Genomic DNA, 17,858 nt, shown 5'->3' with positions numbered 1-17,858 from the left:
ATAAAACAGACATTGCTTATACAGATTGAACAACATAAAATCGAATTATAATGAAACCGCTATCCAATACTATTTATGAAAGACTCACACAAATAGCGCGACTAGTGGTTGTATATGTTACTACTGACCTGTTGCTGCCGTTTGTCAGGCGGTTACGTGTCAGTGCAGTATTGTGAGTATGCCTTATACAATTCAGGAGAGAATAGCTATAGTTTAGGCCTACATTCGTTCTGGATCGTTTTAACAATCACATAAAATACTCGTAGAAAAATTTCCGAATGCCTGTTTCCCAGTGGAAGAGTAGCATACACGATTTAGTCAAAAAATTGCGTACAACAGGTTCGGTTTCAAATGCAAAACGAAATAAGCAACCTTCTGTTAGGACTCCACAGGCCATTGCCGATATTAAAAGGAGAATTACTGCCAGTTCCAAAAAATCACTACGCAAGTTATCCCAACAATCTGGTGTTAAATACACATCTTGTAAAATTCTTCATGAATTAAAATTAAAACCACACCGCGTTACAACTGTGGAGATAGACAAACCGAAACGACTTGATTATTGAAACTGACACCTCGAAAACATTGTTAGTGGACAGATAGAGTTGTCTACTTGCAAATTTTTCCTTTGGGGTTACTTATAAGAGAGAGTTTATGCATCTAATCCTTACAATATTAATGAACTGAATGTGAATATTCAATGAGAAATCAACGCAACTGACAACAACCTTTTGCGTCAGATGACTCTCAATATGATCAGTCGAGCACGATAGTGCATCGACGCCCAGGATGGTGATTTCGAACATTTTTGTAACAAAAAGGTAAATAAATACAACACTTAAAATACGTTTTATGGTTTTCTAATTAATTTATCCGTATCATTCATAAAATTTTATTTCAACATAACCTACCGATTCTGCAGCTGTTATGGGTTCGGTTTTGTGTTGCCCGTATATTAAATATGTATATCATAAAAAGAACTGATATATGATTAAAATATGTTAATTTAAAATTTTGAATAAAAGAGACGTTAATGAGTAGTTTTGTAAAACAGTAATAAATCAAGATTAATGGTACTGAAATAAAAAAATTAAAAAAAAAAACAGGTAATTGAAGCAAAATTCCTTGTTTCAGTTTCATATGAAACCTAGAGTTTATATGAAAATAAAATGCATCTTAGCAGTTTACAGAGAAAAGGTTAATTATATGTACAGTTCATGAATAAAATATCAATTATACTTTTTTGTAAATTTCTTGAGGAACCATGTATATATCTACCACTGAACATTTAGTTAGCAACAAAAAAGTAAAATGTGACTGATCATGTCAATAGTTAATAGAATGCATGGGATCGCAAAAGTCCCTCAGATAAAATAAACTATTTTTTTTTTTTTAGCGTACTGAATAAAAAAGAAGCAGAATATAATAAAAACTACTGCACTATCAATTTGATATATCATAATGGCTCATATTCCCATATACATGATTAAACTGCAGGTAAATGGGGTACCAGCCGTAAACCGGTTTGATTTGAAAAGGAGTATGAGGAAGTCTTTTTTACCCTCAAATTAATCTAAGAATTATTACCTTTACGGCATCTTAAAAGGCATCAAGTATTCGATTTATAGATTACGGGAAGATATTTATTTGATAATTGGAATCGAATAAAATATTAGAAATAATTTTAAAAAGAATTTGTTTACTTTATACAAAAACTAGTATAGTTTCCAACCTGTTACGAATTATCAAAGGGCGGTATGAATAACTCAAAAAAGAGCTACTTTTGATAGGAGTGAGATAAGAATTTTGTTTAGTCCCCTTTGTTTTCAACTTGTATATAGAGAAAGCGAGAAAGGAATTGAAGGACAATTTTTAGAATAAAGTAATAATCGAAGGGTAAAAAATGAACAATTTAAGGTTCTCAGAGCGATATTGTTGTTTTAGTGAAAAAACTGAGTTAAAAGAAATACTGAGCAAAGTAGATATAAAATTAAATTTGAATAAAAATATGAATAAAACAGAAGGTTAATCGGAACTCAGCACGCCGCTGGGTTCTCATTGATGGAATGAGTATAATAGACTTGACTTATTAATTGTGTAAATAGTTGACCTGACAAGTTGACTAGTATTATTTTTATAGATTAATATTAGTTACTTTAAAAATAATACTATTTATTGTTCTTAAATAAGAGCAACGTTAGATTTTAAGATTATCGTATTGTAATAGTAAAAATAATGATACATTTACAAAACTGTTATATTTTTTTCCTGATCTGTAGTTGTGGTAGTGGGGTCTGCATAAGATTTTCTTTTTCTTTTAAAGATACCTAATCTTGTAAAAAAGAACACTTCTTTAAATAATTTAAAAAAAATATGTTTTAATATAAACTATTTGATTTAATTGTGAACCCGCCCCAGGAGAGGAGAATCAGTGAGATATGAGGTGTGGTCGATAGGGCACAGGCACACACACACACACACACACACGCTCTCTAATCACATCTAGCGGAACCTGTTAGCGAGTCCGACGCCCCACTCCGCTCATAAATGGGGTTCCCCACACTTGTCGGAAACAAAACAAAAAAAAGAAAAAAGTAAAATGGAAAGATATTACGTGATTGATAAAGTAAGCATTCCAATCTTTATATCTAGAATTATAAATAAATGCTAGAAAGATCCGAATACCAACTTTAAAGTAACAACTTTTAATTATACAAAAAGGGTTTATTCAGAAAAGGATCGTAAAGCAAGATCATTAAGAATGACTAAATATTGGGAGAAAATAAAAGCTAAGAACTTAAAGGCCAAAAATCGGCAAAAAAGATTAGAATTATTCTGACTAAAGTGGTCCTTTGCGGCCTTAAAAGTAAAAACAAAAAAAAAAAACTCTTTGGTTACTGTGACGTTTCTCAAAAACAGAAGAGAAAGACTACCTAATTTTGATTTTTATCAGGTTTTTTTTAATTGGTTATAAGTTAATAAAATTAATTACGATGATATTTAAAAAGAAAATAAATAAGCAAAATATTCATATTTCACACAGTTTATGAATTTATCTCATATGTTTATTACTTATTAATAACAAAAATAATAATTTATTTATTCTTTCTCCGGCAACTAATAGCCTTACAGTATAATTAAAGCTATTGTAATCTACTTGTTTATTGTGATGAGAAATGAGTTTTATACCGCGTGAAAAAATTATAACTTTGATTCCGATTCGAGCATAGAAACTTTCGGATGAAAGTCATAAACGTTACCACGTTTCCATTGGCAATAATAATTATAATACTATAAATTTTATCTCGGCCAACAAATCGGGTCTTTTACAGAACCCGTCAGTAAACTTATCTTTTCACGATTTTTATGTTTTTTTTTTTTTTTTACAGTAACGCTCGGATTCGTACTTATTACCATTTAACTGAAACTGGTGAACTAACTTAGCATTTATTTATAATTCTAGATATAAAAATTGGAATGCTTACTTTATCAATGACGTAATATCTTTCCAATTTACTTTTTTATTTTTTTGTTTTGTTTCCAACGAGTGTGAGGAACCCCATTTACGAGCGGAGTGGGGCGTCGGATTCGCTAACAGGTTCCGCTAAATGTGATTAAGAGAGCGTGTGTGTGCCTGCGCCCTACCGACCAAACCTCATATCTCACTGATCCTCCCCTCCTGGGGTCGGGTTCACAATTAAGCCTCAGTCTGAGAACTTTGTATTGTGGTACTCTCTAGAAGACCCACCTGGAAGCATCCATCAGTTCCCCTCTTCCCGGTCTTTGATTTGAAGGACCCCTGCCACAAATCCTGCGACTGTTTCAAAGTGGTATTGGCTTTTCAAAATGGTGTCTATTATGTCATGTACCATAATCTGCCTCGTGACTGCAACGCAGCGGCGACGTTCCTTCTCCCACCTTCAGTACTGAAAAATTATATGTTCAGGTGTGTCATTGACTGAAAGTTAACTTTCGCCGGAAATCGCAATAATACCATTGTTCACCACTTTTCAACCCCCAAATCAACCCTCCACCACCCTCGCTCATTGATGTTTTTTATGTTTATTATAAGCCCCTTTACCATTTCCACTCATAAAGGTCCAGGTAACAATTTTTTTCCCCTCTAAATGAGTTATTTCGATCGGTGTATAATTATGGGAATGGAGTATCAGAGTGAATGTTGGACAGTATGCACTAAGAAGTTAGTTAGCAACCAAATAAAATAAATGTATATGATAAATACACAATATAATAATTGGAGACTACCAAAGTAAACATTAATAGATCTTGTTTATAAAATAGACTGAAACATAAATAAAAATAAAATTGCAAAGGACAGAAATTAATAAAGTCAAATTAATATACAAAATCAATGAAATTATTTATATATATATATATATATATATAGTATTGGATTTTAATAATGGGTAGATTCTGAAAAAGGTTCTGTTAAAGCACATTATCAGTTAGCAAAGATAATAAAAATAAAAAAAAGTACAAAATAATAATACTACTAACTATAATTATTTACTTACTGCGTAGGATTCACTGATTTGTAATTGATTTAATATTTTAACATCAACACACTTTATCGACGAAATTCACAAAGTAAGATGAGTAAAACTGAATTCAATCTTGAATTGCATTATACTTTTAAAAATGAAGATACAAACGTTTTCAGAACGGTATGTCAGTATTCTCAAAATATTTGAAAAATAAAAACTTTTGGCTTGTTTACGTGTGTAACAGTGCATGAAAGATTTTTATAGATAAAACCTATTACAGAAATTTAATTCGAATTTAAAACAAATACTATAAAACATTTATTTCATGGGAAAATTTGTAAATTAAAAACAACCTTTTTTATCCTGTTTTTAATTTTTAAGAAATTGAATCTGGTTTTCTTTTTTTTATAAGAAAAAACTGTACATCGAGAAGGAGTATAAAAAAAACAAAGAAACAAAATACTTTAATTTTACGAAGATAAGCAATTTGGATTGAATTGAATGGGTTTTTTCTTTCGTTTTTTTTATATTTAAGGAAAAGAACAGCTGGTCAAAACTTTTTACCACTTACATTGGAGTACCTTTAGCTCACACCGCTTACTTCTGATTCATATTCCAGGTAAGAAAATTGCTAACAATATCCACTCCCCTCATGTTTCTCATAGTAAGACCTGTTTAAAGGAAAAATAAGGTAGGTGTTATAAAATCGAGTCAGCTAAAGTACTAGTTTTGTACAAGATTCATGGAATAACACAATGGTTAGATATTTGTTTTATTTATTTATTTTTAACAAAAAATTACCTTTCTTCATTATGATTTTAATATGTTTTTTATTTGTGACATATATAATTTCTTAGTACTGTACTTTTTTTGTAGCGCTTACCTTGTGAAGTAGAAGCTTAATTGTAGGATAGTAGGGCGCGCATCCTCAAGCAGTTAGAAATTTTTATTATGATGACTATATTATAATAACTAGCAATCTGAATAAAAAATTTAAGAAAAACAGTAAAAATATCCAAAATAGGATAAGTTGCATCTGAGGGGAAACAGAACAGTTAAAGTTTTTCACTAAAGGCAAGTACACTGTTCTAAAGGCGAGTATCAGCTACCTGTAAATAAGCAAAGATAACCTTAATTTCTTTGAAAGATAGTCATGCCGTAGGTACTGCCATAACGAGAAAGATGAGGGGAAAAGCCAGACATAAAAATAATTCCTGAAACGAAGCAGACGTCCTCTTTCAATAGTTACTTAGTGTACCAATTGATAGTTTATATAGTCTGAACAACTGACTTAAAGGACCATGTACTTTGTTCTGTATTTTGACTAATTTCATTCCTACTTCTGCATTTCCATTTTTTTCATATTTCAATTTACCTCACTAATCCTACTAAATTCTGCTTTAACCTATCTATTTCTTGTTTTAAGTTATTTAGGGGTAAATAAAAATTGTCGATTTAATTTAAAATAATCTATCATTCTATAATACAGCAAAATAATTTTCACAGTTCTTACATCAAATTAGATTTTCCATTTTTTCAGATGAAGAATATTGAATAATCTTGAATTAATGGACAGCTGACTTAAGGAAATGAGAACTGTACAGCTGAAAACAGTGGAAAACTACAGCCGTATTCTGATGAAATGTTTTCCTCATTGCTTTTCTTTTCTTTAACAATTATGAAGGTTTTTCTTTTATCATAATATAATCTTAAATTGTAATACCTTTCAGTAAAAAAGTCAAAAACCTAGATTGGTTACTTAAGAGGAGGTCAGAGAAAATACAACTGCTGTGAAAATTTTTAATCTGCATCGCAGAATAGTAGACTGTATTAAATTAAATCGAAACTTTATTTACCTCTATATAATTTAAATCAAGAAGTAGGCAGGATAAAGCCGAATGTAGAATGAGGTAAATTGAAATATGAAAAAGGTAAAAATGCAAGCATAGGAGTGAAATTAATCAAAATATAAGGTAAAGAACATGTTATAAAAACTGATGCAGCCAAAATATTTTAATCAGACTAGAATGAAACGTTCATTTTCTTTTCATATAAAATGAAAAGAAATATCAAGAAATAAATGTTTAATCAAATGTGTAAAAGGAGATGAAAATTTAATAATATTAGAATATTAGAATGCAATAATAATGGAAGGACGAGAAGAAAAAGTAGTTGAAGTTTACGAAATAAAAGATATACTAAGTTTTTAGATTGTTACATTCAGTGTAACTACTGATTGCAAACATTCCGTTTAGAAGTCATTAAAGAAGATACACATGAGTCAGATCAATAGACACAGACGATATCAGATGGTTAAATAAAAGTTTTGGAAATAAATTATGGACAGCAAAACATATCCTAAATTAAAAATTGATTCTGAAAGTTTTTATTCGTTATTATATTGATAATAATGAAGCATGGGTTAGAGTTAAAAAAAAAGAAAGAATTGAAAAAAAATAGTGATCAATCTCTTTGTTTTCTTATATAAAAAAGACGGAATGAAAATTATGTTAAGTTATAAATCTGAACAAATCATAGGTTCAGGCTTAGAAGTTACTACGACAGGTAGAAAAGTAATAGTACGAAGAAAACCAGATAACAAGAAATATCGAGAAAAACAGGAAGTGTAGAAATGCTAAAGATGAAGAGGACAGAAAATTTAATCAACGTATAAGAAATTACATTAACAAGAACTGAAAAGTAACAAAGAAAAACTTTATTACAGAGAGAAGAAAAAGCAAACAAGCGACAGAAATACAAAAGAGAAAATTATTCGACAAAATACTAGGAGAGTAGATAAAAATTGATGATTTTGGAAGAGACCCTACACTAGGATTTAAATTTGATAGGCCTTTAAAATGTTTAACAAAGAATAAAACAGTTTTAATTAACCATATACCATAGGAATTATTGTGGTGTTAGCAAGACAAAAGACCAAGTGCGTTTTACCCATTACTCTCAGATTTTAAATACATTAATTGTTATCATATTAATAAAGACAAATTTGAGAACTGTCACATAAGTTAAAAGTCACACTCATCGAAGATAATAAATATAATACATTCCAGGCGAATATAGTGTATCATAGAACGTGTGTTAAGATGAAAATCAGTTCGGTTTCAGAAAGAGTATGGGAATAGAAACCTTCAGATTAATTTTAGAAGGCTTGCTTAAAGAAAATTTTAAAACACGGCATTTGTAGATCTAGAGAAAGAATTTGATTATATGGAATAGAATAAGATGTTTAAAATTTAAAGAAAATTGGTACTTAAAAAGAAGAAAAAAGATTTGTTTAATCTATCCAAAGATATCAGGTAGGAGTAATAAAAGTAGAAGTTAAAGAAAGGAAAACTAATTCAAAAAGACTGAGAAAAGGTTGTAGTATTCCCTTTGTCTTTCATCTTATATTTTAACGAAGTGATACAGAAGCTAATTGGAGAAGAAATTTGAGAGGAGTAATTATTCAAGGAGAAACAATAAATATGTTAAAATTCGCATATGAAACCGTTCATTTGATTGAAATTAGAGATGAATTAGAAGAAATTCTGAATGACATGAATTTATTCCCGAGTGAAAAATTTAGTTTTCAAATAAAATAATGAGAAAAAGAAAGAAAATAAAAGAAAAGAAACATAATGAAATGTGACTGAAAGTGGATGGACAATGAGAAATTAAATATTCAGATAGAAAAATAAATAACATGAAGAGAAAGAATTTTGTTATTTAGCTATTAAAATTATGAAGAATTGATAAAATAATGCAAATATCGAAGTAGAAATAACATTTAAAAACCGAAGTAAATTCAATCAAATAAGGAAAACAACATAAATTAAATAAATATTTACTGACAAGCTAAATAAATAGAAGGCCCTAAGGCCGGTGCTTTTACTTGTAAAGTAAAAGTTTTCAGTATCATTTCATTTTTATTTACTATACTTAATTTGTTTCTAGTATCGACTGTTCGAAGAAGAAATAAAGAAGTATTTGTCTTCGATTATTAAGAGTTAATGTATAAAAGTAGTGTGCCTTATGTTGAAAAAAATATGTTACATTTTTTTTAAGTTCTGGACACGAGAAGGAATTATCTTTAAATCGTCGTTGTTGCGATCAACACTTGTTTTGTTGGCAAGAGCTTTTGTGTGAAACCTTTGGTGTTAGAAGAAGGCTCGAGAATCGCGCTTCTGTGAATCGGTTAATTTGATAGTTGAAGGTTGTAAGTTACGGTAGGTGGTTGTGGTTGGAAGAGGCCATAAAGGCGAAAGTAAATTATGTAAATACACTGATCTAAATGTGTTGGAGGAACCATCTAAAAGAGGTGGAGGAAACCCATTTACGGGCGCCTGCAGTGTCGGGTTCGCTAAAAGGTTCCGCAAGATATTATTAAATGCGTATGTGTTCCTGCGCACTACCGACTAAACCTTCCACCCCTGGCTACCCACCTTGTTTTGTGTTTCACACAAAAGCTCTAACTTCAATTAGACTACGAAATCAGATTATTACTTGATTGAGTTTATAAAACCAAAAATACTATCCTGATGCCAACAAAACAAGTGTTTGAAATTTAAGAATCCAAGGATTTAATCTATGAGTCCTATCATTTAATATGAACGATAAGACTGCTCCTGGGTCATATATAGAGATATTATATATAAAAATAAATTTAAGCATCATATAGATGTAAAAATTAGTATTTATGGGAGTGAAACATGAACAATAAGAAAGACAGAAAAGAAAATAACAGCAGCCTTTTAAATGTGATATTTACAATACGATGGTGAAAATTAAGTGAATACAAGAAATAAAATTATAGTTTGTTAAGATATGTAGAAGAGGAGAGAAATCATTAGAAAATTGTGTAGAGAATTGTTATTTTGCTATACGGTAAGACATCTAAGCATAGTTATTTTGATAAATATTTATAAAAAATAAATAGACCTATAGTTATAAAAAAAAAGTTGTACGAGTTTCCCGTCACGCGACTTACACAGCCATACACAAACTTAATTCAGCACGTCAGTGCTACACTACGGTTCCTTGTGGAGACAGTGTCGTATTAACGAAGTATACCCGCTTAGCCACTAATTTAGAGCATTTTTTGTGGTGGGAGTGCGATATTGCAAAACAGTTTTTTCCAAATATTATTTTTTAATTGTAAAAAAATGTGCCTAAGAAAATAAGACCTTAATTAGGTGAAATTCGAGATACTGAGGGTCACCTTGTTCTACAGCCTTAACCCCTTGACCTTTTAAGTTGAAAATTAATTGGAATCAATGCCCCCTATATAAAAGTAATCTGACCAAGTTTGGTCAAAATCAGTCTAGTAGTTCTGGAGATATAAGATGATTTAGATTGCGACATCGAACACACACACACACACACACACACACACACGTGCATCCAAACATCCGGAAAAATTTCCATCTGGTTTTTTGGGATCCTTAGATGTCAAAACATCAAGATCCGGTAAAAACCGCATATGCCTAAATTTGACTGGTTACAAAACATTTCCTTCTACAGCTATAGCTGTGCTACAACGCTAAACGGGAAATTAAAAATAGAGTAAGATAAAGATCGGTATATACAAAAAAATCTAACTGAAGATGTATGGTATAATAAATAAGTTGAGGTTAAAAAATTGGCACAGGACAGAAAGTACTGGAGAGTAGCATTGAGTGAGTCAACTGACAATACTAGTCGAAGTATTTTATCGTAAAAATTCAAGCACAAACGTTAAAAGGGTATTATAAAAATAAGAACTATTCACGCATGTCACAGAGCTTAGCTGGTCCTTGTTAGCAATCTCTTCAAGGTGTTTATTATAATTTTTTTTATTGTTCCCCTTTGTTTATCCCCCACCCTTGGAGCCGGATTCGCAACTAAGCTTATACACAGCTCTAGGGGGTGTCATCGCCTCAAACTACCTCGGTAGGAACTAAGGTTTCCCTTCCCAGGTAGTCGGAACTCGGTCTGTAATCATTCGCCATGACTCTAATGAGGGAACCCAAGGGGGTCCCCCACCAAGTACGGTCTTACTTTAACCCTGGTTTGTGAAGTTTCAAAGGGAGTCCCCCCTTTTATTATTATTATCAAGAAGCAGTTTCTTGCAAACGGATTTTTTTTCGGGGAGTTTTTTTGTAGGCGTACGCTCATCTAATTAAAAATTAAACTAAGTGTAAAATATAATAAATTTAAAAATATAAAACTTAAGTAAAAAACGCAATAAAAATGAGAAAATAACGTTTTTCTTTATTATTTAGATGTAATTTTTTTTTAAAAAGCAAACTGAGGGCAAACTAAGTTTCATGTAGTTGTTTTTGATCTGGAGTCGGCTTCTAAAAGTAGAAATTTAAATAATTAAAAATAAATTTTATAATCTTTAGTGCTTTCGTTGGGATTGATGATATTATAAACAAAAATTAAAAAAGACTTTTTAGATTTTTTTCATTTCATTTTTTGTTTTTTATTATTGATACTAGCCAAATATCCGGGGTCGTAAGGATATTATGCGGAATAAAAATGATCAGAAATAAAATCAACTATAAGTAGTATACTGACTGTTACTCTTAAGTAACTCTTATAATTTAGGTCACTGACAGCTAATGCGACTCACTCCGGCGAGGGAAGTGCATTGCATCCTCCAACAACTAGACCCCCAAGAAGCGCATCATACAAGGCCGGAAGGCGTTAGCATCGAAAGGACTTCAGCGGACGGACTGAAGGGGAATCACGCCGGTAAAACGTAGCACATATGCGGCTAATCTCCAGAGGTCAGCCGAGTAACTCTTTTTAATCTGATCTAAAGGATTGGAACCGCAATACGCAACTCCGTCCATAAAAAAAACGAATTGAAAATATAACAGCCAAATAAACAACTACCCTCCCGAAAAAAAAAGAATGTCACAGCAGCAAGGGAGATATATAAATCTCCCGCTATCTTTGCGTTCCGTTCCTTTTAAGTGTGATTGATTAACTTTCAAGCACGATCTTACCAGGCTTCAAAATTTATTTGTAGACTAAGCCTTTTCAAGTAATTAAACATAATTTATATATATACTAGCTCTACCCGCCATGCTTCGCTGTGGCACATTGTGGTTGCATTGATGAGAAATGAGAAACAAAACAAAGCATACGTTTCATAGAAGTTTAATTTTGCAATACTTGTGGATATACAATATTTTTAGTTTTTCCACTGTCTGCGTAGATATAAAGGCTATCTGGTTTGCCAACTCGGGAACACGCAACATACAGTTGCCCATGTGAGAAGCAATCCGCATGTAAATCTAAACCACACAATTCTAAACATTGATCTTGAGCTTTATTGATTATGATTGCAAATGCCAATCGAATTGGGAATTTTTTCAATTAAAATGGTGTATCGGTCGGCATTATGGGTATTCAAGGAATGAGGGCATCTTCACCTTTGAAAGGCCCCGTTAAAATCGTTGCTTCCACTACGTTATTCATCAATTTCTAAACTGCAAGTCGCGTGCCGTTGCAGTGTTTTGACTGATTAATATTCCGCAACAGGATAATTGTCATTTTTTGATCGAACCGTTGCTAGAATCAATCTAATGAGGAATGTTTTCCCAGTTCCTCATGGCGCATCCAAGAAGAAGGTTCCCCCTAACTTCGTCATTTATCATTTGCATTATGCGAACATAAATGCCTTTCTGTTCACGCGTTAATTTGGGATTGTTTGATTGGACATATGACTGAAGATCACCAATGCTGTAAGTTTGTTCACGGCGTAAATCCACATCAAATGAAGTAATCGCAGCTCGGGTGGGTGCTGCCATTCCCAATTGACTAAGAACTGTATTTGCAATAGCTACTTGTCTTCTATATTTATCAATGCTTCGTTGTAAATGCCTTCTGTAAATTCAATAGTTTAATTGGTATTTTGTAGGCGTACTCTATGCAAAATATCATAAGCCATATGCGATCGATATCTTTCCCATAACTATGTGGGAGATGAAGGGAAGCAAGCGGTCAATATAATTGCGAATAATGCGCGAATTTGGTTTGGATATGCAGTGTTGCACGCGTCATTAATACATATATCCCACTGTTGGTCGTTTTCTAATAAATTCAGAGCTTGGTGAAAGGCGCAGCTCAATCACGACACGATCACACAAAAGTACCGCGATTAATGTGAATATTTAATTCAGATTGTATAATAATCTGAATCAGATGCAAGTGGATACGTTTTTTTTTTTGTTAATTTACAATGTAATTGGGAACAGGTATTGTTTCACATGTGACTGCGGTTGTCGTTAGCTAGTATGGCGAGTGTTCCCCTCGCTTCCGGCAGATGGCGCGGTCACTGGTACACAGCTGATCGTTAAAAAAACTGTTTTCTCGCGGTCGCGGGTATGTGACTGATGCGACAAATAGATAAAAACAATCTTTGATGCGGGTTATATATCGTGCTAAAATTTGAGCTCAATCGGTACAGAACATTTTGAGTTTTTGAAGCGCACACAAACGAACTTAACATTTTTATATATAAAGATTTGTGGGCTGCGAAAAAAAGCCCTTAAGTCGTGCGAAAAAACACATCATTTTAAATGCTTACAAAAGCAGAGTAATGCTTACAAATTACAGAATAATCAAACGGCGTTGATTTCAGATGTTAATAAACTGCTAACGTAAGTAGAAGTTGTGCTGCTTCAGTGTACAACGTGATTCTCAAATATGAATCTACTAATGAATTACGGTCTCCAAAGAAAACAAAACCATGCAGGTCAATTGAGAAAAAAATGAGATTTTGATCAAAACGCGATTCGTAAAAAAATTACACGAATTTGAATTATTTAGAAATAGTTTAGCAGTGTATTATGTCCTTTGGAAGAGAATTCGGTTATTACCTTCGACAACGCTTCTTATCATTAAACGAAAAGAATTCCAGCCGTGTTATAGAAAAACAATGATATCAAAATGTGGCTTAGTTCAAACGGAATAATTTTTAAAGAGGTTTAAGTTAATGTTCAATCATTGCAAAGGGTTTCGCGTATTAAAAGTAATTATAGTCCGTATAAAATTGGTTTGACACACAACGCCATATTGGTAAGTCGTGTTTTTATTCGGCTCCTAACGAATATGTTTGCCGGCCTCCGTGGCCGGCAAACATATTCGCGGGTATGTCGCGGGTATGTGACTGATGCGACAAATAGATAAAAACAATCTTTGATGCGGGTTATATATCGTGCTAAAATTTGAGCTCAATCGGTGCAGAACATTTTGAGTTTTTGAAGCCGTACACAAACGAACTTAACATTTTTATATATATAGATATATACTAGGTGATAGGTAAGTATGAAAAGCTTTATAATGCATATTTGTGAGGTGTTTGGGGGTTCTACATAGTTAAAAAAATTCTGCATTATGTTGAGTTTTTAATTTTTGCCCGCCAAGTTGAATCAAATTTAATTTTTTAAATAGATAAGTGGATACAAGATTTCTATTTAAAATTTTACAAGGAAAACAATGGTAAAACCCGCTTTTCTGTTAATACTTTCGTTATCTATTTATAAGCATTCAAGTTTGCAATGATGGAAAAATCATGTTAACAATAAAACGAGGTAAAACGCGCTGCATAAACAATTTTTTTACATTTTACATTCATAATGAATACAGTAACGAACTTTAAACAGTGCTATAATATTGATAATAATAAATAATAACTAATAACAACACAACAACAAATTATAGTGCTATATCAACTTATACTATTTACTTTAAAATTTTAAATAAATGTTTTCGATCGTAAATTACTAACCAAATAAATTTTGAAAGCATACCATTTTACAATAACTGTTCAAAATGGTTCCACTGTACAGCTTGGCAGTATGCCAATCTCAAGTAATATAGTTTTATAACTTGTATCGTGTCTAGTGGTACACGAGCAGATTCGTCAATTATTATTCTTTTCAATTCGTCAATGTCTGCAGGTTTTGTTTTGTAAAAAACATGTTTCAGGTACTTCCAAAAAAGTAATCCAGAGGGGACAGTCTGGTGGCAAGCCAATTTACAGCTCCTCTACGACCTATCTAGCAATTTGGAAATTGCTCATTTAAATTTTACCGTACCCCCTAGATAATAATGAGGTTGTGCTTCATGTTGTTGAATCGATACGTTATTATTTAATTCTGGTCCAACATTTTCCTTGATATTTGGTAAAGTCTATTGGCTAACAAGTAGCAGAAAACATCTCCTATAAGTCTGTTAACTAAAATAAAAGGCCCTACAGTACAATTACCAATGATTCCCGCCCAAACATTTACTTTCTGAGGGTGCTATGAAGTGAATGATATGAGTATCGACAAAAAAAAAAAAAAAAAAATTGGCCGCCAGTTCAATTTGTTTGTTAAAATATTTGGATTTTTTACTATTTTTTAACTACAGTAATAAGCCCTCATTGACAGCTTTTCAACGATATATCATAAGTGGTAATTTTATTTTCATTGGTCCCAGAGTTAAAGTCAAATTAAATTTTAATTAATGAAATATTTGGATCTTACAAGGGGAAGGACATCGGTTCGAATCCGTCTTCATATACACATATTTAAAAACATTTTTTTTAATATTTAAATACATTGATTTATTAATAATTAACCTCTGACTGTAAAAAAAATTCAAAACAAATAATAATCCAATGACAATAAAAATAAATATGATAAACAATTAGAAGTTATTAGTGAAATAAAATTTGATGTACTTTTCATTTTAATTCAATAATTTTCACAGAGGTTAATAATTATTAATAAATCAATATATTTAAATTTAAAAAAAAGTTTAAAAAAATATTTGTATATGAAGTCGGAGTCGAATTGATGTTTCCATGGTTAGAAATCCGACACGTTCTCATTTACACTACTTAACTACTTGAGTGCCGTGAAACAAAATGAATATATGAACTACTATATATAAACATACTAAAGTATGATGGTGTCAGAAGACCAGGTTAATCAAGGGAAAAATGGGAGGGGTTGTGAGAGAAATTATCAGAAAAGCAGGCCCCACTGGTGACTGGTTGGTGGAGGCGCGTGATACAGATAGATATAAGAGGCTGGCATTGGAAGTCATGGATTCATGAGGTCTGTGAAGTCTACAAAGAGAGTAAATGAGTAATACATGTAAAGCAATCATCTGAGACCTCTATGCACTTGTCAGTATTGGTTTCTTTGGAACTTATGAGGTACACTCAACAGCTAGTCCCTGCAGTGGGATGAAGGTTTCACTTGTAGGGCTGATTATCAACTGCATATTTATGGGCTTGGAATCTTGGTATAAAGCAGCTGGTATTTAGCTCATTAAAGAAGACAAGAGTAAACTATTTTACTCACTTTCCAAAGAAACCTGGTATGGGTTATTTATTATTGTTGAAGCTGGCTTTTAAATTTTTGTAAGTGACTTGCGATTCGTCAGTTTTCCTACAGTAGTTATCAATAATTGTAGAATAATATACAGAATTATTAACCACTAGTAAAGTGTATCATTTTTTGAAAGTGAAGGGAAGTTATTCTTTGAAGGAAACTTAAATTAAATTATTTTACTCCTGAGTGTTAGTTTATCATAAAATAATAATCAGAATAACTATTAAAAATATGTATATTTTGAATTCCTCTTCAAGTTAACAAAAAAGAAGTAAATAGACTTTAAAAACTTATTAATAACTTACTATCCCTTACTTAGGCATCCACTTCAAAATTTTAAAAATAAATAAGAAAGTATAATATAACTTTTAGTTTTATTGGTGTTTTAAATTAGTTTTACCTTTTTCAATTTTTTTTTTACCTTTAATCAAGATATAAATATGCCTAAAAAAATCGCTTTCTCTATGTAAAAATCAATCACTGGAATAGAAAACATAGTAAATTTGCATCTTTGTAGAAATAAAAAAAGAAACCCAGAAGTATGGCGTAAAGAAACTGCTATTGAGCATGAAGTACTACTTGTATTACAGAAAGTAATACAAGTATAGATATGAGTAATCTTTTTATTATAACTTTTCTATCTTGAATTTTATACAATAATGCATTGAATATCAGAATTACATAAGAATATGAACATTGCTACACCCAAACAATTCACTGATAATGTCAAAAAAAAAGTAAAAAATTTCTTTAAATTCCCTATAAAGAGCAAGTAAACTATTCATTTAAAATATGTTCCACTTATGTGAGAAAACCTTACAACAGGTAACTGCAGGTAAATATGAAAAGTAAAACCTTACTCTTTTAAAAGGGTAACTTCCTTTTTTTAATTTTTCATAACTGCATAGGATTACTTTAGTTAGTCCATTATCCAAGTCTCTTTGAAGGGACTGTACAGACCTTGTGATCCTCTTAGTACTTTTTCATACGTTCCAATCTCCGAGCCCTTTATGGTGTTGAAAATGTTCGTGTTATGAGTTTCTTTCTTGTGAGTGATGCAAGTGTTTTTATCCTTAATTTTTTCATTTAATTTTATCTTGTCTGTAGTGTCTTCTGGTGTAAGGGCAATGTCAATCAGATCCTCTCTTATTTCTCTGATCCATCTGCATCCTGTCTTGGTGTTTTTTGAGTTAAAATTGAACTGTACCAGCTGTTTTAGATGTCTCAAATCTTGCATCTTCATGATGTATTGAAAGGATCCTAGTCTCCTTTTATGCATGATATCAGTGATGGGTTCTAATTATTTGTACATGATTTCGTTGTGCATAATCCACCACTGCCAGTCGTTTTGGTATTTATTTTTCTTGTTCTTGCAATTCTTTTTATGATTTTCTGGAGTATGTTGGTCTTTGTTGTTTATTCAGGTGTTTCTGCTGCATATGTAGCTTCTGCTTTTATAACTGTGTTGTAGTGTTTTATTTTTGTTTCATGGATAGACATTAACTTTCTTTTATATGTTATTATATTTATATTTCAACCAGTTTCTCCAGCTTGCTGCCAGATCTGGATTTGCGTGCATAGGCAAATGCAATTACTGCTACTGGCTTGCCAGGCCTGCAGCTGCAAATGTAAGTTTAAATGTACTGGTACATGTAGTCCTGAACAGACTCAGGTGGATCACTCCTGAGATATATGGTTAATTGAAACCTAACCACCAAAGAACACCGGCATCTGTAGTCTAGTATTCAAATCCATATAAAAGCAACTGCCTTTACAAGGACTTGAACCTTAAAACTCTCAACTTCAAAAAGCAGCAGATTTTATAATGAGTTTAACCATTAGACTAACCTGGTGAACCCACTGGGTTTGTTTATTGGTGAACTCATCATCGCAAATCAGCTGATTCTGAAGTTGAGAGTTCTAAGGTTCAAATCCTAATAAAGGCAGTTACTTTCATATGGATTTGAATACTAGATCA

This window comes from Lycorma delicatula, chromosome 1 (assembly GCF_047948215.1).
Source record: "Lycorma delicatula isolate Av1 chromosome 1, ASM4794821v1, whole genome shotgun sequence".
NCBI lineage: Eukaryota > Metazoa > Arthropoda > Insecta > Hemiptera > Fulgoridae > Lycorma > Lycorma delicatula.
This window is presented reverse-complemented; position numbering follows the sequence as displayed.